The 20817-nt window shown below is 37.5% G+C and overlaps 1 protein-coding gene across 1 annotated transcript in view; it reads left to right on the top strand.

The window, feature by feature from the left end:
* BCKDHB (branched chain keto acid dehydrogenase E1 subunit beta) overlaps positions 1 to 19757 on the top strand; it is a 295144-nt gene extending 275387 nt beyond the window's left edge. The window contains exon 11 of the mRNA XM_032651314.1: positions 15192 to 19757. The gene's annotated coding sequence lies outside the window, so the exon portion shown is untranslated. The remainder of the gene's footprint in view (positions 1 to 15191) is intronic.
* The last annotated feature ends 1060 nt before the right edge of the window (positions 19758 to 20817 follow it).

Here is a 20817-nt window from a genome sequence, read left to right as displayed (position 1 = left end):
TCTGTAAAGCTTTTAGTTTCTCCATCAAATCTGAAAAAGATCCTTGCCTAATCTTGGTCGTAGTTTCTTCCCTTTCATCACTTTTAATATATTGTGCCACTCCCTTCTGACTTGTAGAGTTTCTGCTGAGAAATCCGCTGTTAACCTTATGGGAGTTCTCTTATAGGTTATTTGTCATTTTTCCCTTGTTGGCTTTTAATAATTTTTCTCAATTTGATTACTATGTGTCTCGGTGTTTTTCTCCTTGGGTTTATCCTGTATGGGACACTCTGTGCTTCCTGGACTTGGGTGGCTATATCCTTTCCCATGTTAGGGAAGTTTTCGACTATTATCTCTTCAATCATTTTCTTGGGTCCTTTCTCTCTCACTTCTCCTTATGGGACCCCTACAATGTGAATGTTGGTGCATTTAATGTTGTCCCAGAGGTCTCTTAGGCTGTCTTCATTTCTTTTCATTCTTTTTTCTTTATTATGTCCTGCGACAGTGATTTCTACCATTCTGTCTTCCAGGTCACTTATCCGTTCTTCTGCCTCAGTTATTCTGCTATTGATTCCTTCTAGTGTAGTTTTCATATCAGTTATTGTATTGTTCATCTCTGTTTGTTTGTTCTTTAATTCTTCTAGTTCTTTGTTAAACATTTCTTGCATCTTCTTGATCTTTGCCTCCATTCTTTTTCCGAGATCCTGGATCATCTTCACTCTCATTATTCTGAATTCTGTTTCTGGAAGGTTGCTTATCTCCACTTCATTTAGTATTTTTTTCTGGGGTTTTGTCTTGTTCCTTCATCTGGTACTTAGCCCTCTGCCTTTTCATTTTGTCTGTCTTTCTGTGAGTGTGGTTTTTGTTCCACAGGCTGCAGGATTGTAGTTCTTCTTGCTTCTGCTGCCTGCACTTTGGTGGATGAAGCTATCTAAGAGGCTTGTGCAAGCTTCCTGATAGGAAGGACTGGTGGTGGGTAGAGCTGGGTGTTGCCCTGGTGGGCAGAGCTCAGTAAAAGTTTAATTCACTCGTCTGCTGATAGGTGGGGTTGAGTTCCCTTCCTGCTGGTTGTTTGGCCTGAGGCAAGACCCATCACTGGAGCCTACAAGCTCTTTGGTGGGGCTAATGGTGGAGTCTGGGAGGGCTCACGCCAAGGAGTGCTTCCTAGAACTTCTGCCGCCAGTGTCCTTGTCCTCGCAGTGAGCCACAGCCACCCCCCAGCTTCTGCAGGAGACCTTCTAACACTAGTAGGTACGTCTTATTCAGTCTCCTATGGGGTGACTGCTCCTTCCCCGGGTCCTGATGCACATATTACTTTGTGTTTGCCCTCCAAGAGTGGAGTCTCTGTTTCCCCTGTCTTGTCAAATCCTGCAATCAAATCCGCTAGACTTCAAAGTCTGATTCTCTGGGAATTCCTACTCCTGTTGCCGGACCCCCAGGTTGAGAAGCCTGACATGGGGCTCAGAACCTTCACTCCAGTGGGTGGACTTCTGTGGTATAATTGTTCTCCAGTTTGGGGGTCACCCAACGAGCAGTTATGGGATTGATATTATTGTGATTGCACCCCTCCTACCATCTCATTGTGGCTACTCCTTTGTCTTTGGGTGTGGGGTATCTTTTTTGGTGATTTGCAGTGTCTTCCTGTCAATGATTGTTGAGCAACTAGTTGTGATTCTGGTGCTCTCACAAGAGGGAATGAGCACATGTCCTTCTACTCTGCAATCTTGAACCATTCTGATTTTTCCTGTTTCATGTGTTTTAATGTTTACTTTCAATACTAGTTTTTACGTACAAGACTCCCATGCTTGATGCATTTAATTTGATTGGCTGTCATTTAGAGTACGCTATCCAGCAAAAAAAAATTGTTTTTGTTCTGTGTTTCCTTTCTTTTCTTTATAAAGGATTACTTGAGTCAAATATTTCTTAATTCTAGCTTTTCTGAGGACTTTATTCTGCTGTCTCAGCAGTGAGTGATACATTGACTCTTCATATAAAATTCTTTTTTTTTTTCCATCAAACCTCCTTCCACCAGAATCAAAAGATGTTGCAACCTTGTCTCCTGGCATCTCAAGTAGCAGAGGAAAATGTTTGCCAATCTGATTTTGTTGCTTTGTTTATAATCTCTTGTTGGTTTGTTTGCTTGCATGTGTGCTTGTTGGATTTCTTTTTCCTTTTCTTTCTAATTCCAAAATTCTTCCACTGCGCATTTTGCATGGATCTCTTTCAATACATTTACCTGAACCGTGGTTGGCTATTCATGTCTGCATATTTGGGTCTCCTGTTTTAAAACTTTTTCTTCAGTTACATCTTTGTTACTTCCTCTCTGTTCTTTTTTCTGGTTTCTTGTTTTAGAGCATCTCCAAGGCTGAAATTAAAATCTCTGTTCTCACCTCTCTGCTTTCCATGTCTATCATTTTCTTTTACTATTTTCAGATCTTTTTCTCCTTCTTCTGTGTTCTGGGAAGGCTTCATAAGTTTGTTCCATATCCTGCCATTTCAGTTTTCCTCTTTGCTTCCTGCATTGGCTTTCATTTGTTATTGCTTTTTTATTTTGACTTCATCTCCCCCAGCCCTCTATTCTCCTCAGGTTGTTGTATGTGCATTTCATTCTGTAGACATTTTGTAGTCAGGGTGCTAGAGACTGACTAGCTGTTCACGTAATCTGCTTCTCCTTTCTCCTGCGCACCCACTAGACAACAATTTCTCAGCCCCTCTTGAAGTTATGTGAGCATAATTTACTAATGGAGTATATGAAGAACAGATACAAATCACTTCCACACCTGGCCCATAAAAATCTCCCATGTATGGTCTCCCATGCTATTTCCCATTCCATGGCAATCTTAAAAGCCGTGTGTTGAAGATGGTGAAGCCACATGGTAGAAAGAGCCTAGTTCCCTGAATTGCCAATTGGAGGAGAGCTGTCTGCTAATCAGGAACATCTGTTTTGGATTTCACATACCAGAGCAATAAAGTTTTATTTCTTATTCCACTGAAATGTGGGGCTTCATTTGTCATAGCAGTAAGTATCACCTTAACTAATATTCATAGCCTGTTTTGTCATTATGCATGAGTTTTCTTTTTTCTTTTTTGCCACTTTTGTAAAAGTCATATCTTTGACATCCCTTTGAGAATGACCAGCTTTCCCTAATTTTCTATCATCTGAGTCTTAATGTGCTGTTCTCTTTCCCTCGTGTTGTCATGTCTATAAATTCCATGTTAATTTTTGTCTCTTTATTCATTCTTTAAATGTAATGATTTTTGCCAAATGGAGATTGTCAGCAGACAGTCTCTGTGATTTTTACACAGCTCTGCTAACTTTACACTTACTTTTATGGAGGAATCTCTTTCTAGGATCTTTACCTATTGGAAGGTTTTCAGTATCTGATTAGCATCCATATAGAGCTGCTTGATGCATCAAGGTACAATTCTATACTATTTCCATGATTTGGTCCTTAAATCTGTGAACCAAAAAAGTGCAGTGAAAATCACAGTCTCCCAGCATGCATAGCTGCCAGGGTTTTCTTGTTTCTGGTCCAGCTCCAATGCTTTACCTTCCGGGCAGAAGAACTAGGGACTCGTCTACTCCCTCCACACACATGTGTTTTCTCTTGTCTTGTTTCATGTTTAAGTTAGCAGTTCTATATTGTATGTGGTATAGAGACTGGTACTCAGATCATCCCACAAACTTTTTTTTTTTAGGAGGGGACAGATGCACAATTACTTTTTGATAAGAACATAGGCCTTCAGTTTTCTTAAAATACAGATTTCTAGGCCCCTGCTATGGAAATTCTGATTTAGTAAATCTAGGGTTAAGCCCAGTAACCTGTATTTTTAAAACCCCTTAGGTGATTTTGACATGTAGCTAAGAACATGATCTGGAAGGAAATTAACACTATAGTAGATAATTTTAAAAATCAATTTTCTCGCAACCTAAGTTTCCGTTAACAGATAAGTGGTGTTTATATAAAATAAAATATTATTCAGCTTTAATAATACATGCTACAACATGGATGAACCTTGAGGATATTATACTAGTAAAATAAACCAGTCAGAAAAGGGACAAATACCATGTTATTTTGCATATATGAGATACATAGAGTAATCAAAATCATGGAGACAGAAAGCAGAATTGTGTTTGCAAGGGGCTGAAGGCAAGGAGAAATGGAGTTGTTATTTAATGAGTGCAAAATTTTAGTTTTGGAAGATGAAAAATGTTCTGGAGACGGCTGATGGTGATGATTGCACAATGTAGATGTAGTTCATACCATTGAAATGTGCACTTGAAATGACTCAACTGGCAACTTTTGTGTTATGTAGTTTTTACCACATTGAAAAAAATAAAATAAATAAAAATAATTAAATGATCTCCTTACTATACCCCTTGAATTTTTATATCATTAGAATCATAGACTTTGAGATCTAGAAAGATATTAGAGATGAGAGGCCCCGAGAGATGGGGAGATTTACATAAGACCAACAAGTAAGTGAGAAACAGAGAACTACAAGCTATAATTCTTGGTCGTATTTACCAGAATACCATATTTTAAGTATTGAGCTTTTCTTTTTTCCTGATTGCTGGTATGAAAGGTTTGTTCTAGAAACTTTATTGCTACTTCCATCAGTCTCCTTCTTGAGACAGGGAAGTACCTTGAGTTGGAAGAAGTATGGCTGTCCTTATTTCTAGTTAAGTCAGTAAAGGTCTTGGGCTATTGGAAGCAATTAGGATTTTTAGGAACAGGTATATCTGGGAGCTCAGGAGTTGATATCATGGTTGGGTCTCCAGCATGGAGAGCCATGGGCTCTGGAGTGGGGAGTGGAAAGGAATTAAAGAAAAACTTGTCCTTGTGTCTTCCTGGCTTTGAAGCTTCCAAGGGAACTTGGATGGACCCCCTGGGGTGTTTTATGACTAGTTAAATTGTACTAATGCAAAGAAGAGGAATGGCCAACATTACAGATGACTATCTGGAAAAGACTTTTCCCAGACTAAAGAAGTGGAACAACTCACCGATAGAGAATTTAATGAACTACAGTTTGGAAAAAGCCAAACAAAGATGAGTTTACATGAATTTGCCACACACAAAATATACAGGGGATAGTGACTAAGCCTTGTGTAAGGGAATTGACTGGGTTGTATGTGCACCACAACTATGGAAAAAGACTGCTAACATTCCTTAAGCCACACTGGAATTCAAGACCAAAATACTTAACTCCTCCAATGGTTGAGTCTAAATTGTGCAACCACTATGCTGCCAGAGTTTCCTCTGGTTATGACTTGTTACAGATGCAAGTGCCACATGTCACTGAGAAATCCTAACAGCTTGGTCATGTCAACTGAGGAAATAGGGATTCAAAGAATTTGCTCTTTACAGCATTTTTCAGAACAAACCACTTTGTGGTCAGTGAAGGGATTACATCTGGGGTGTCCGAAAATAAAGTCATTTCAAAAGCAGGATGAAATGGAAGGACTTAAAATAGCATGTGTAGGGATAGGTTATTTTATTCCCAAGAAGGCATGACAGTTTTGGACACTTAGTTAGCACAGCAGGTGACGACAATGAAACCTAAGAAACCTGATCACTTTAACATGATCTTCTGCAAGGGTCTTAAAACTGCCATCTGATTAATTCACATTCCAGTGAATTTTTCTTTTCTTGATGTCTGCAGTATTATTGAACCCAAGTTCATGTGCCCCAGCAAACCAAAATGATGGAGTTTGGAGCAGAGAAAGGTTTATTGCAAGGGCCAAGCAAAGAGAATGGGCAGCTCTTGCTCAAAAGATTTGAATTCCCCTGTGGTTTTCAGGGAAGAGTTTTTAAAGGCAAAATTTGGGGTGAGCATTGCAGGGTGTGTGACTTTCTTCTGATTGGTTGGTGGGGAGGTAACAAGGTGACTGCCAGGAGTCTTAGTCTTCAGGCTTCTTGTTCCAGCCAGTCTGGGATCCACGTACTTGTGCTTGGCCTGAAGTTACCAACCTCTACCTGGGTGGGGGGTCTTAGTTCTTACAGAAGAACTCAGAGATATGCATCAGATTGTTATGTATATGCCATGAGGAGGAGCTAGGACTCTGCTTTATGCCTGCACTATTGTTTCTTGACTGCTTTTCCTTTGTTTCTGCATTCCCTCACTCCCCTAATTAGTAACTGTTTGAATCTGCCCTTTGGAGGGAAGGTCTAGGAGGCTAAAGCCTTTTCCCTACAAACAAGAAGCAGGAGACACAGAAAGGATTTTCTACCCCAAGAGGGCCCCGCAGGGTCCTGCTTGGTTTCAACAGTACTGTTTGTTATAGGTGGAAAAGGGTTAGACAGTGTTGTGAGTTGAGACCTCTTTCTCTTGGTTTGAAAAATCAAATGAGACAAATATAATATTATTGTTTTCAAAGCAGTAGGATTTCTTTTTCTGTTTAGAGGCTGATGGGAATGTTTCCTTCAACTTTGTATGTAAGAAACAAGAACCTACTTTTCTGTTTCATTTCGGACCTTCCTGGCAAAGACTTACTGCTGACACGGGTCTGGAACAGGCTGGTATTTTCCTCCTGGGTTATACTTTAGCAGAGTTGTATTATGAATTCAGCTGCCACATGCATAATCATCCTACTTTGCAACCAGGCAAGGTAAAGATGGACTGCTTATATCTGTGCTAGATTTTCTGGAAACAGGAAGAAAAATGTTTTCTAGAACAGTAACAAGGAAAAACAGTAAGAATGTGTCTGTCAGGGACTGAGGATTTCTTTGTAATTAATGATAGTGTTTGTATGAAGTGATTTGATACTGCATCCTATAATCTGTTGAATCCATTTTGCCTCCTTGGCTGAGCACAATCATTTCTAGAAACTAGAGTTTAGCTTCATTTATTTTCTTCATTGTTTTACTGTTATCCTCTTACTTTACCTTTATTACTTGTTTCCTTCTGTTTAGTTTGGGTTTAATTTGCTTATTAAAATGAAAATTTAGATCACTGATTTGAGAATGTCTTTTCTATATAAATCATGTAATACTATACATTTTCCTCTAAGCATTGCTTTAGCTGCTCTCTGCCATTCAGTATGTTGTATTTTAATTTTCATTAAGTTAAAAATGTTTGAAAATATTCCATGAGATATCTTCTTTGACTCCTGGGTTATCTAGAAGCATGTTTTAAAATTTTTCCAAATCTTTGGGGGATTTTTCAAACATCTTTCTATTTTTAATTTCTAGTTTAATTATCTTGTGGTCACAAAACATACTTTATAAGAATTCTACTTTATAAAAATTTATTGAGTCTTTTTTATGTCCCAGAATATACTCTATTTTGTAAATGTTTTGTGTGCATTTGGAAGAAAAAAAATGTGTATTCTACTGTTGTTGGGGAGAATATTCTATAAATATCAGTTAGGTCAAGTTAGTTGATAGTGTTGTTCATGTTTTCTATATCCTATTGATTTTTTTGTCTAGTTTCTCTATGTTATTGCAAGAAAGTTTTTGAAACCTTTCAGCTGTAATTTAGGATTGTCTATTTCTCTTTTCAATTTTATCAATATTTGGTTCATGTATTTTAAAGTTCAAAATGTATTTGTATACATATTAGGTGTACAAACATTTAGAATTATTACATCCTTTAGATGAATTGATCCCACATTAATTATGAAGTGTCCCCTTTTACTCCTGTTAACATTTCTTATTCTAAAAATCTGCTTCATCTGAAATTAATATATCCATTCCAACTTTATTATGCTTAGTATTTGCATAGTATATTTTATTCCATTCTTTTATTTTTAACTTATTTGTGTCTTCAAATTTTAAGTGGCTTTCTTGTAGACAGAATAAAATTGGGTAGTTCTTTTAAGTTCAGTTTGATGATCTCTGACTTTTAAATGGAACATTTAGCCATTTGCATAGCTTTTTTTCTTATTTTCTATTTGTCCTATCTATTCCTTGATACTTTATTCCTATTTTCTGCCTTCATTTAAATTAAGGACTTTTATGATTCATTTTATCCTCTTTATTGGCTTTTATTTTTCTCAGCAGTTGCTTTAAGGTTTAGAGTACACACCTTTAACTTATCATAGTCTACTTGCAAATAATAACGTTACACCACTACATACAGTGTAAGAATCTTACTGTAGTATACTTTCATTTTCTTCCTCCTGACCTTTTTACTATTGCAGTGATCGATGCTTCTACATGCTCTAAATCCCCAAATACATTATTATTTTTGCTTTGAATAATTATCTTTTAAAGATATTTATAAATGAGAAAAACAATTTTTAAAAGGATTTTACATTTACCCGTATGTTTGCCATTTTCAGCATTCTTTGTTCTTTTCTGTAGATTTTAGTTTCCACCTGTTACCATTTTCCTCTGCTCAGGCACTTCCTTTAATATTGGTTTTCGTGCATGTTTGATGGCAATGAATTTTCTCAGCTTTCTTTCTTTCTTTTTTTCTTTCCTTTTCATCTGAAAAACAACCTTTTTTTATGTGTTCATTTTTGCCAGATGTTTTTGCTCTTTATAGAATTATTAAGTTCTTAAAAGATGTTATACCATTGTGTTCTGGCTTCTGTACTTCTTGACAAAAATTCTGCTATAATCATATCTTTGTTTGGAAAAATATATTTTCTCCAACATGGCTAATTTTAAGATTTTTTTTCCTTTATCACTGGTTTTCAGTAATTTTATATGATGTGCAGTTGTGTGAATTTCTTTTTCTTTCTTTTGCTTTGGATTTGTTAAACTTCTTGGATATCTGGGTTAATTGGTTTTATCAAATTTGGAAAAACGTCAGCCATTATTTCTTTACTAGTTATCCATTTTATACATATTAGTGTATATATGTCAATCCCAATCTCCCAATCCATCACACCGTTATTTCTTTAAATATTTTCTCCCTTCCCCCTACATTCCCATATCTGTGATTCCAACTGTACATACTCTAGACCACTTGTTATTGTTTCACAGGTCACTAATGCTCTATTTTTTTTTTTTTTTTTTGGGTGGGGGAAGTGTCTTTTTTAGTCTTTTTACCTCTCTTGCTTCCTTTTGAATCGTTTTTATTCCTATGTTTTGAATTCACTGATCTTTTGTATAATCTATTGTTAATCACATACAATATAATTTTTTCAATTTCAGATATTGCTATTTTCATCTCATGAACTTCTGTTTGGGTCTTTTTTATATCTTCCATTTTTCGCTTCATCATTTTAATGTGTTTTTCTAATCCTTGAATTTATGAAGCATTTATAATATTCATAATAGCTGTTCTAAAGTCTTTGTAGTTTCATTACTTCTGTCATATATGGATCTGTTTTTGTTGATTGATTTTTCTCTTGATTATGGGGCAAATATTTTCCTGATTCTTACATGCTGATAATTTTTCACTGGATGTTGAATATCATTGTTACATCTTATTTTGTTTTGTTTTTTAATTTCTTTAAAGAGTGTTGATTTTGTTCTGATGTACAGTTAAGTTACTTGGAACTAGTTTGATCCTTCTGAGGCTTTCCTGAATCCAGAGAAGCCTTTTGTCTCAAGCTAACTTAGCCCCACTACTAAGGCAATACCCTTCTGGCCATTCTACTCATTTTCCTGTATATTATAAAATCTCTCTACTCTGGCTGCGGGGGAACATGAACTATTCCCAGCCCTATTTGAGCTCTACAACTTGTTCACCTTCTGCTCTTCAGTGGTTCTTTCCCTGGCTTTGGGTAGTTTCTTCTTTTGCATTCCAGAACTGTGCTCAGTCATAGACTCAGTGGTATTTTTCCATAGCTCTTTGGAGCTTTCTCTCTGTGCAGCTTTATCCTCTCCAGTACTCCTTTCTACAAATTCTAGCTATCTTGAGCTTCTTGACCACTAATCTCAAATTTAGGAAGACTGCCAGGTTCTGTTTGGATTTCCCCACTCTGTACTTCAACCTGGAAACTTCTAGGCTGTAAGTTGGAGCACTTGTAGGGTTTTTCTCATGTGTTTCCCTTCTCTCAGGGATCATAGTTCTGTGAGGTTTATTATCCAATGTTTTAAAACCACTGCTTCCTATGTAGCTGTCTCATGGCTAGCAATGGGAGTCTCCAGCTGGAGACAGTCATGTCATTCCTCAACTGTTATATCTCATTTGATTTTTTATATTCAGGAGCCAGTATAGAGTAACAAGAAAGAATCAGGCCATGGAAACAGACAATCCAGGCCTCAGCCATAGCTCTATTTAAGTATGAATTAATTTAATTATTCAATTTATTCATGGCTGTATTCTTTGATTTTTATAATATTTAGTGAATATTACTTTGTCTAGGCATTGTGCTATATTCCAGCTTTAGTTCATCATCTATAAAATAGGGAGAAATAACACCTACCTCATTGTGGTAGATTGCAAAAGTGGCCACAAATTATTCCAAGTTTTCTTTCTGATCTTGCATTATGACCTTGCAGCTTCTCCTATCAATTTCCTTTACTCATTAAATCTGGGCTGGCCTGTGACTTGCTTGGATCTGTATACTGTGGTGGAATTGATGTGTGTGATTTCTGAGCCTCGACCTGAGGAGACTTTGCAGGTTTCCTCTCTCTGTCTTAAAACCTTGTGCCTGCCAAGTGATTAGGTCTGAGCTGGCATGCCAAAGAATGATGAAGTAGAAAGATGCATTGGTTATCCTAGCTATGCTAGTTAAGTTATTGTAAACCAGTCAGCCCCAGCCTACCCCGTAGTCTATTATTATCAGGCCCTGTACTATACTCCAGCCTCAGTTTATCAGTTTAAGTGAGCCCAGCTAAGAACTATTGAGCAGTATTATGTGGTATCTGTGAACATATTAGTTAGTTGATGGGTTTGACCGACTGAATGGAAGATAAATAAGTTACATAGTCGTACATAGGTTTTTTGTTTTTGTTTTTTTTTTGCGGTACGCGGGCCTCTCACTGTTGTGGCGCCTCTCCCGTTGCGGAGCACAGGCTCTGGACGCGCAGGCTCAGCGGCCATGGCTCACGGGCCCAGCCGCTCCGTGGCACGTGGGATCTTCCCGGACCGGGGCACGAACCCGCGTCCCCTGCATCGGCAGGCGGACCCCCAACCACTGCGCCAGCAGGGAAGCCCTGTACATAGGTATTTTTGAGTAAATAAGTTTTAAATTTCAGCTTAGAAGTCATTTCCTCTGGGAAATTTTGCTGACATCTCTGACTAAATTATATTTCCCAACTATATTCTCTTAGTGCATGCTATATTTATTCTTTATGAGTCAACAATTGAATAGCTCATTAATATCCAACTCCTCTATTGCACAGTAAACTCTGCTTCAACATTTATGCTTGACATTTAATGCAGTGCCTGACACTTAGTAGATATTTGGTAAATATTGTTTAGATGTGTGAGTAAGAGGTAAAGTAGGTTAAGGACCGAGAACTGTCACCTGGATTTAATAACAAAGAAGTCATTAACACACACGTTGACAGCAATTTCAGGGGGTTGATGGGAAAAGACATGAGACCACAGGTCCATGAATATTGCAAAAAGCATTGAGAAAACAGAAGAGAAACCCAAGTCCAAGTTGCTAACTTTATTTCAAAACGCAAATTCATTTTATGCTTGATTATGTTTTTCTTTTAAGTTACTAAAATTAAATCTAAAGTGTCAGGTAAAAATATTATTTTTATTAATTTAATCATTAACATGTCTCAGAATCAGCACACAGAGCATCTTAATAAGCAACAAATGCTCTTGTGATACTAACCTCTCTCAGTTTCACTTGCACACTTGTTTTGAATTCTCCAGAATTTGACAGTCAAGAGGACACAGCATAATAGAATAAGGCAACATGTTCAATTTGGTTACTATGGACTAATTGAAGAGGCTCCAGAGAAACGGTCATTTGGATATTTGAATAAAAATCCCATTTAAAATCGATTGGAGATATACCTTTCAGGACCTGATATGTACATTTCCTTTACTTCTCTTGTGGCAGAAAGGATGCATCTTTGTGTGTTTACTCTCTGCCTTGGAAACTGATTTCATTGTTGTAAGTGTCAGTTTTCATCATCATGTAAAGTGAAACACCAGAATGGAATGACCTTTACTTTCAGTGACATAAATATTTCAAAAGAAACAGACCTTTTGAGTTCAGGAAAGGGTGTGTCAGATGAACAGGTGTCAGTGCAGGTTAATGTGTTGTCTTTCCCCACTGGCCCTCTGGACTGTAATTTGGCTTGGCGCACACATGTGTAGAAGATTGGCCATCTCCATCCTGACTCTCGGAACCATCTCCCTATTAGAAAGCCATCAGACGAATAATTCACTCTCAACCCCATCATCGGCCTCCTAGAGAAAGATTGGGTTGAGAGGCTGAGAAAATTAAAGCCAGGCTCTCGAGCAGGCAGTTGGCCTGGGCATATTTTTCCTGCTCTATTGTGCTTCCCATTAAGCAGCTCATGAGTCTTTGTCACAGGTGAGTGACACTGAACTGAAAAGAGAATGATTCCTAATGAAGGGAAGTCCCAGAGACATTTTTGGAAAGGAAAATGTGCCAAGCTAAACACAGGAGTACAATATATCTTCAGGTAACAAACATGGGCATGTGAGATGTTTATGAGCATGAAAGAGATTAATCAGAGTAATCTATAAGGGGCAGAGAATGGAGGTGTAAGCTTCTCCAGAAAAAAACGTGCCAAGTTTCTTTAAAACATTAGAAGTCTTGTAAAATGGACAGGCTGAAGTAGTTGTCCATTCATTCTCCTTGATTCTTTTTACATAACATTCACTTATTATTTATGACCGTGCTTAAAGAAGCCATCTGGTAAAGTTAATGGTAAACTACCTACTCCTCTGTTCCATGTTGAGAACTGAGACTTTTGTATCACCTTTTAGACGGTCCTTGGCTCGTGCATACATTCTGCAGGATACCTTGTTTACAAGGTCAGAATACAGCAGGCTGCAGTCCTGGAGTTACCTTGATTGGTACTTATTTGTGACTCCCTGCTCCTCTAGAAGCGAGCTGCCAGGCTCAGTAGAGAGTGACAGCACATCAGAAGCTCTGGTAACATCTCCAGCAGTAAATCTTGATCGCATTTATGCATCTTATATTGCCGTCATTACTATATTTCCAACGTGCCCTTTTCACATGGTCATTTTATCGCTCCCTTTGAGTTGCCAAAGTTCCCTGACTCCATCTCTCGCTGCCAAAGAAGGCATTAAACTCTTCAGCTGGTCTTATCATCTTCCCGAAAACAATAAAGGACCTTTTGTATGCCTTTAGTGAAATGTGTTCAATGTGCCAACAAGACTGGAGTTAGGCCTGTATTCCAGCGCAGGCTTGAGTCCAACCAGAAGGGTTTTACGGCTTCCTCTATTCTCTTCTATCCCAGGCACAGCTTTGGAATTGACACCTCACTGAATATAGAGCATACATTTGGTGACTTTTCTTCTAGACACTAAATTCTTTTTAGGCTTATTTGTGTATACTTTCAAAATGTTAAATTATTACAAATTTGTTTTTGAAAAATGGCACAGAATTGAACAGTCATGAGAAGAAACGGTCACAAATTGAAGAAAAAAGTGTGACAAGTGGGGCATCCTGGGATTTCATTCTAAGTCATTGCAATATTTAGAGGTCATTTCTGCAGATAAGGAGAAATGACCAGTTCCTTTAGAAGGCGTAGGATGGACCACATAGTAGTAAATACTTAAACAAAAAATCATTGGGAGCAAATTTCTATGTAATTTGAAATGATGTGCTCTGTTTATATCAAAGTTTGTGTGTAATTTACAGCACACGTATGTAAAAACATTGTCTTTTGAATATAGCGATTCTGTCTTCTCCTGGATTTGACTAGGAAATGCTTTCTCCCTAATTTAGTTTAGTTACTTGAATCACTATGATGATATCTGGAAGTTTAGTAAGTGTGGCAAGACTGATAATTTGGCCAAATCTGTTCTCCCCTTCTGTCATGAAAATGGAGTTGTGATTGAGTCCAGGCCTCTTAGCTGGACTGCATTTCCCAGCCCCCCTGCAGTTAGATGGCCAAGTTCTTGTCAACAGAATGTGAGCAGAAGCGATGTGTCTGGGTCTGGAAATTAAAACATTGAACAAGCCTCCTCTAGACTCTTTCTGGATATGGTAGGTATCTAGCTTCTTTTGTGTTGTAGAAGATGGAGGAACAATAAGGTGGCAAGAGCCTGGGTCTTGAATGACTACACCCAGCAGATCTGTCCTGTCCATCAGAACCGCTCATTACAGTTCTGTTACATGAGAAAGAAATTTCTATATTCTGTAAGCCACTGTGTGTTGGGTTCTCTTTGTTGGAGGAGCTCATCCTTTAATAAACACAGTTATAACCCCATTTAATTGGGAAATGATGTGTGCTGCTTATGTCCAGGTTTATGTGTGGTTTTAAAACTTAAGAAACAAATAGACTTTGAAAATGTTTCTGACATATATACGCTATGGATACTATGTCTAAATAGACAACTAATGACAACCTACTGTACAGCACAGGGAACTCTACTCAGTGTTCTGCTATGACTTAAATGGGAAGAAAATCCACAAAAGAGGGGATTTAGGTATACGTATAGCTGAGTCACTTTGCTGTACACTAGAAACTAATACAACATTGTAAAGCAACTATACTTAAATTAAAAAATAATAATAAAATTTAAAAATCTCAAAAAAATGTTTCTTCTCTAATTGGAGATACAAACACCACTGTACATTTTTCATAATTTAGTTTTTCGTACATATATAATAAAAAGTTTTCTCTTTTATTATCCAGTGTTGATGAGAGTGTGAGGAATCTTGGACTTTTATACGGCGTGGGGTGTAATTATTACAGTCTTTTTGAAGCTCTTTGGTGGTTGTCCATCAGAAACAAAACCTGAATCACCTTCGGGTTTTACTTCTTGAAACCTGCCTTCCAGAAAGTTTGCATACGTGAAAAGACAAGAATTGCAGAGATTTTTTTGTAACAGGAAGAACTGTAGACAACCCAAGCATCTAACGATACAGAAATGATTACATGGATTATGGGGAAATCCATGCTATGAGATCCTCATTAAGAAAGATGAGACATGGTCACATATTCGGACATGGAAAGATGACTAGGAAGTAGTAAAATAAATGCATCAGTGTGCACGTTATGACACTACTTAAGGAAAAATGCCTATGGGTGTGTGTGTATATGTGTGTTTCTGAGAGTGTATATGATCAGAGGAAGAAATCGAGGCTGCGATAATATGCTTTTGTGCTCCTTCGTTTTCTGCAGTATGTAACATATAATGGAAGCCAGATGTTGACCCAGATATAAGGCGCTTCATCCATCCCATCATCCAAAGTGTGAAAAGCTGCATTCGCCTGAATCAATACATTTGTGACCTGACCTGGAAAAGCATAGGACGATAGTGCATCAAAGTTCCTTCCATCAAGGTGAAGGGGATTTGTGGCATAGATTGGAACACAAAGGGGGACTATATCACTTTTCCATTCTATATCCTTCTCTGTCCTTTGACTTTTATTAAAGTATGTCCCATGGCTCCCCAACTCAAATACAGCGTAGTATTTAGAACCACAAAATATTTAAAGTGTTTGGTGAAAATGTATGCACCATAGGAACTTTTTAAGAGTGTCAGATACTGATGCTGTGATGGAATTTAAGATCTCAAAACCACGGGCTTCAAAGAAATTAGACTTGATCTAAGCCTCCGGATCAGAAATAAAATAAAAATGGAAAATATGACTTATACTGGAACTCTTCAAGCAACTTTTGGCTTCTTCTGTGAGAACACTACAGCTTCCCTGTTGGTAAACTTGGGAATAGTGGAGAAAGTCTCGTGAGCTGGGAGCTTCTAGGCTGAATGTTTAACTGCAGCTGGGAGATAGCTGTTCCAAAGAGAGTTGAAGACAACACCAGGTTAACAAGCAGACAAGACTGTTAAATGTGGCTTTTAAAAAGCCAGGCCCTTTGCAAAAAGGGAGTTGGATACACATCCCATCCCTTGTTAAGTTTTCAAAGAAGAGACAAATGCGTATTATTATTTTTGTAAAATTTTATTGAAGTATAGTTGCTTTACAATGTTATGTTAATTTCTGCTGTCCAGCAAAGTGAATAAATGAGTATGCTTTAGGATTAATAATAATGCTTTGAAGCTTCCTTTTCAGAAACAAAAATTAAAGGGAACAACACCTTGAACTATTATTTTAACTGCTTAGTGATGTATCTATATATACATTATATATAGATATATAATGTATATATATATCACATCATATATATATATATATTTTAAACTGAACTTTGTGGTGGTTTTAAACATTTTATTCAGGGCCAACTATAATATGAACATGGAATAGGTCTCAACTTCTGAGACAGTAGGATTTTCAGAAGTTTAGAAATTCAAACTCATATAAAATCAAATATTATTTTAAATGCTCTTAACCGCTAAGGAAAATAAAACCATACCCAAACCTTCCTTTTCTCATCTAGTAATATTATGGGTGGGTATGTTAAAATCATTTAAATAAGTTAAAAGGAAGCTCACATCCAAAGGTTATTTCCACAGGCTACTCTGGAAAATACCAGTGCTTGGCAGGCGTGGTTCTAGACTGTTCTGCCACAGCGTTCAGTAGAGTAGTGACAATCAACCTCCAGTTTGGATTGTCCTAGTATAAAAGTAGAATATATTCTCGGGAAAAGCAAGCATGCTATCAGGTGTTCATTCAACACATATTCATGAGTCCCCATATGGGTTTAGGGAAAGAAAGTTTAACTACGCTGTAGGTTTCCCCCAAAGGGAAAGAGAGTATTAATCAAATACTTATAAGGTGAAAGCACTATAAATAATGCTATTAAAATTCTTTGGGATCTTAAGTAAGGGTAGAAAACTCCCTCTAAGCTGTTAATGGTTTCACAGAGGAGGTGACATTTAAAAGAGCCTTTCAGGATACCTAGGATTATCACCAAATACAGAAAGAGACAGGTGAAGTAGAGGCATGGGCGTATAGCACGTCTTAAATACAGACTATATGTAAGAACGTGAAACTATAACAGGGTAGCATTTTGAAAAATTAGATTGTTACATTCAAAATAGGATTTTGCCAACAGGCAATAGTTTGAGAGAATAAGGACTTTAAAAATTATTTTAGTTCTTATTTAACATTAAAGATTGAGCCTGATGGCTACCGTAGCTGCTTTTCTGATTGTATAGAATAGGTAACTTTGATCATTGTTTCAGCTTAGCCATGAGAATGGAGTTTGGAAGATGAAAGATATGGCCTGGAGGAAAGTAAAAGGTATCTTAATTTGGGGGATTACTGGGAGGCACTGTGAGAGTTGGAGGACTGAGAACAAAGATAAAGGTTGGAAGATACTGGGGTCCCTCCACCATGCTCCCCAGTACACACTCAAGGCTGAGCTGGTGGGGAGAGAATGCTTTTGAAATACTGGAGAAGATATGGAACTCCAAGAACCAGGGAGCTTTGGTTCTGTTCCAGAAGGAAAGAACTTGTAGGCTGCCTCCAAGTCAGTTGAGGGACATTTCCATATTACAAATAAACATGGTAGCAGAGGGTGATTAAGCAGAAGGGGACTGTATTATTCTTTATAGAACATTCTTGATTCCTGTGTAATGTGGATGGAGGAAGCTGTTGTGGTGGGAATGAGGAACTCTACAGCAAATGCACTGGGTTGTGCCATCTGGTAAGGGACCAAGTGACTAATGTAGTCAGACCTCAGTGTACGGTCAGGGTCCAAAGAGTGGTCAGAGCTAAGAGGAGCCTGAGTTGTCCAAGAAACTTTATAAAGTCAGCAGAGACCAGGCCGACAGATCATTGGCAAGAACACTCTAGGGATCTAAGGACCACCTTTCCCAACTCCTGAAAAGCACTGAGAAAGACACCAACATCCAGTGCCAACCCCTTTTTCCCTTGCCATTAGTGAGGTTGAAAAAGCCGGATAATCACTTTCGATTCGTCGCTTACCGACTGGGGTGAATATTTGACCGAGTATTGATCGATGAGCTATAAGTGGAATTTGCTGGGGATGGCTTTTGTATGATGATTTTTTATCTGGATAAGATAGGGATATGGCCGGGAACACGCTCCTGAAGCTTCCTTTCTTTGTCCACGAAGCTAGAAATCTGAGGAAAATGCCACTATGCTAAGCGTGTGGAGTGAAAACCAGAAAGAGCCTCTCATCCGTGTTAGCACAGAACAGATAAACTAACAATAGCACTTACTTATCTTTGGATTTTTTTTTGTCATGGAAAAACAAACTCCTATATATTTAGGCCACAGTTAATCATCTGATCTATAATTTTCAGCCTTTTCATCAAAAGTTTATCTAAAATTTTACTGTCTGATAGTCATGTAAGTTTATTGAGAGTCTATCTAATGAATGGTGAGCAAGGTCCTACCCTAATCTCATATATATAGATGTCTAGAAGACAGATGTCTCTGCTGGAGTCATCTAAGCCAAGACTCGGTTATCTAAGAGTGATTGAAGCAAGCTGAAGATTTCAACTTTTTTTCTCTCCAAAATAAATCATATTTCCCACTACTCTACAAATTGTAATATGGGTAAATTGCTAGCCCTATCACACAATGTTTAGAAATTATGAGATTCAGTGAGCTGGAAAAATATTTCTTTTAGTGTCAGGAGTTGAACTGGAGGAGAATGAGATAGGAAGGTTAAGTGGCAGCCAGATTGTGAAGAAACTTGTATGCTGCAATTTAAACACGGATTTTGAAAAGAATATATATATAAAACTGAATAACTTTGCTGTACACCTGAAACTGACACATTGTAAATAACTGTATTTCCATAAAAATTTTTGAAAAATGATTTAAAATTAAAATTTTAAAAATGGACTCTGACTTGTAGGTCATTGGGACTCATGGAAAAGTTTAAAATAGGAGATTAATACCAAATGAGTATTTTAGGAGGATTGTTTTGGTAACGATGTAGAAGGAAGATTGGAGGGGACATAGAACAGGGACAATGAGAATTATAAAGAAGATAATGTAGTTACATGTTAACTTCATACCTGGAATATGGTTATTGATACTTGTTGAAAGAATTTAACCTTTAGTTCTGGATTTGCCTAAAATTGTCAACATATTAAATATCAGATATAGATGACAAAAACTCGAGATTTAAGTCTTTGTTTAAAATTATTTTAATATAATCAAAATATTTGCTAATAACACTTCTTTTTCATGACTAAATAAAAGCAAACAACTGTTAGATTTTTTAATTGCATTTTATGTGAACTTGCATGTATTAGCTTCATCTCAGCAGGTGCACAAGAACTGTTTAATGACTGACAGGCTGAATTGAATTCAACAACTCTTTACTGTATTCATTGCATTTTCAAACAGTTTTTCTAACATCTTGCCTATGGATTTGGCCACTATAACACCCAGCTTTTCTGAGGCAAATACAGTTTCCAATTTTGTGTCCTAATCTCATAAACATACTTTTCCTTGTCAAATCACAGGTTTCAATCTTTGTTTCAGAAATGTTAGTCCGTATTCTTATACTTTAATAAACCTAAGAAATGTCACAAATGATCACATTGCTTATAGTTTCTTTGCCTTTTTGCTATAGGAACAAATGAAACAAAATGACCCCCAATTCTCAATGTCTCAGTTATGTATACAGAAATGAATATCCTAAAACAATCCTCTGAGTCCTTTTAACCTGTAAGCTTCTATTTTCAAGCAGTAACCACCTTCAGTGTGAGACAAGTGCCCCCTTGCCTGTTGTTTAGATCTCCTCTAACTGCCAAGATTAAACATTTAACTACCTGTAGTTTATAAAAAATTTATCAAACCATTGCCTAAGGCCTGTGTTTGTTGTTGCACTTTTATTTATTTATTTTTCTAAAGGACAAGACCCATGAGGATTCATTCACAGAGCTGGTAAGACTGTTGGTGACTGCTTGTTCCCATGGTGGAGTGAGCTGCATGTGAAGGAAGCAGGGGAGAGAGGAAGCAGCGTGGCTGTAAACATATCTGCATCTATAGTTGTGTTATAGTGTAAAATAGAGCTGCCATACGATCCAGCAATCCCACTCGTGGGCATATATCCGGAGAAAAACATGGTTCAAAAGGATACATGCACCCCAGTGTTCATTGCAGCACTGTTTACAATAGCCAAGACATGGAAGCAACCTCAATGATCATCAGCAGAAGAATGGATAAAGAAGATGTGGTAGATATACACAATGGAATATTAGCCATTAAAAAGAATGAAATAATGCCATTTGCAGCAAAATGGATGGACCTGGAGATTATCACACTAAGTAAGTGGGACAGAGAAAGACAAATACCATATGATATCGCTTATATGTGGAATCTAAAAAAAATGTTGCAAATAAACTTATTTACAAAACAGAAACAGACTCACAGACTTAGAGAATGAACTTAATATTTACCGGTGGGGGAAGGGTAGATTGGGATTTGGGTATTGACATGCACACACTGCTATATTTAAAATGGATAAATAACAAGGACCTACTGTAAAAAAAATTTTTTTAATTAAAATAATAAAATTAAAAAAAAAATTTTTAAGTGTAAAAAAAACCCCCCAATAAACAGAAAACTCAACTAAATAGAGTTGGGAGACCAGAAGGGGGAGTTCTCATGCCCTGAGGTAATAGCAGAGCCCAACAGGAAGGACTCAGCCAATAGAATGCTACGGACTCATGTTTCCTACAGCCGTCCCAGCTTCCTTCCCCACCCCCACCAGCTATAAAAGCGTTCTCCTTCCCTTGCCGTGTGGGGACTTGCACGTAGCTCACCAGGGTTGCAGACCCCAAACTGCAATTCTCTGCTGATCCCAAACAAACTCATCTTCGCTGGAGAAATATCTGGTAGTCTATTTGTTTCAGGTC

Source organism: Phocoena sinus, chromosome 12 (genome assembly GCF_008692025.1).
Source record: "Phocoena sinus isolate mPhoSin1 chromosome 12, mPhoSin1.pri, whole genome shotgun sequence".
NCBI classification, from domain to species: Eukaryota; Metazoa; Chordata; class Mammalia; order Artiodactyla; family Phocoenidae; genus Phocoena; species Phocoena sinus.
Note: the sequence above shows the minus strand (reverse complement) of the source record. Positions and strands in the feature narration are given on the sequence as shown.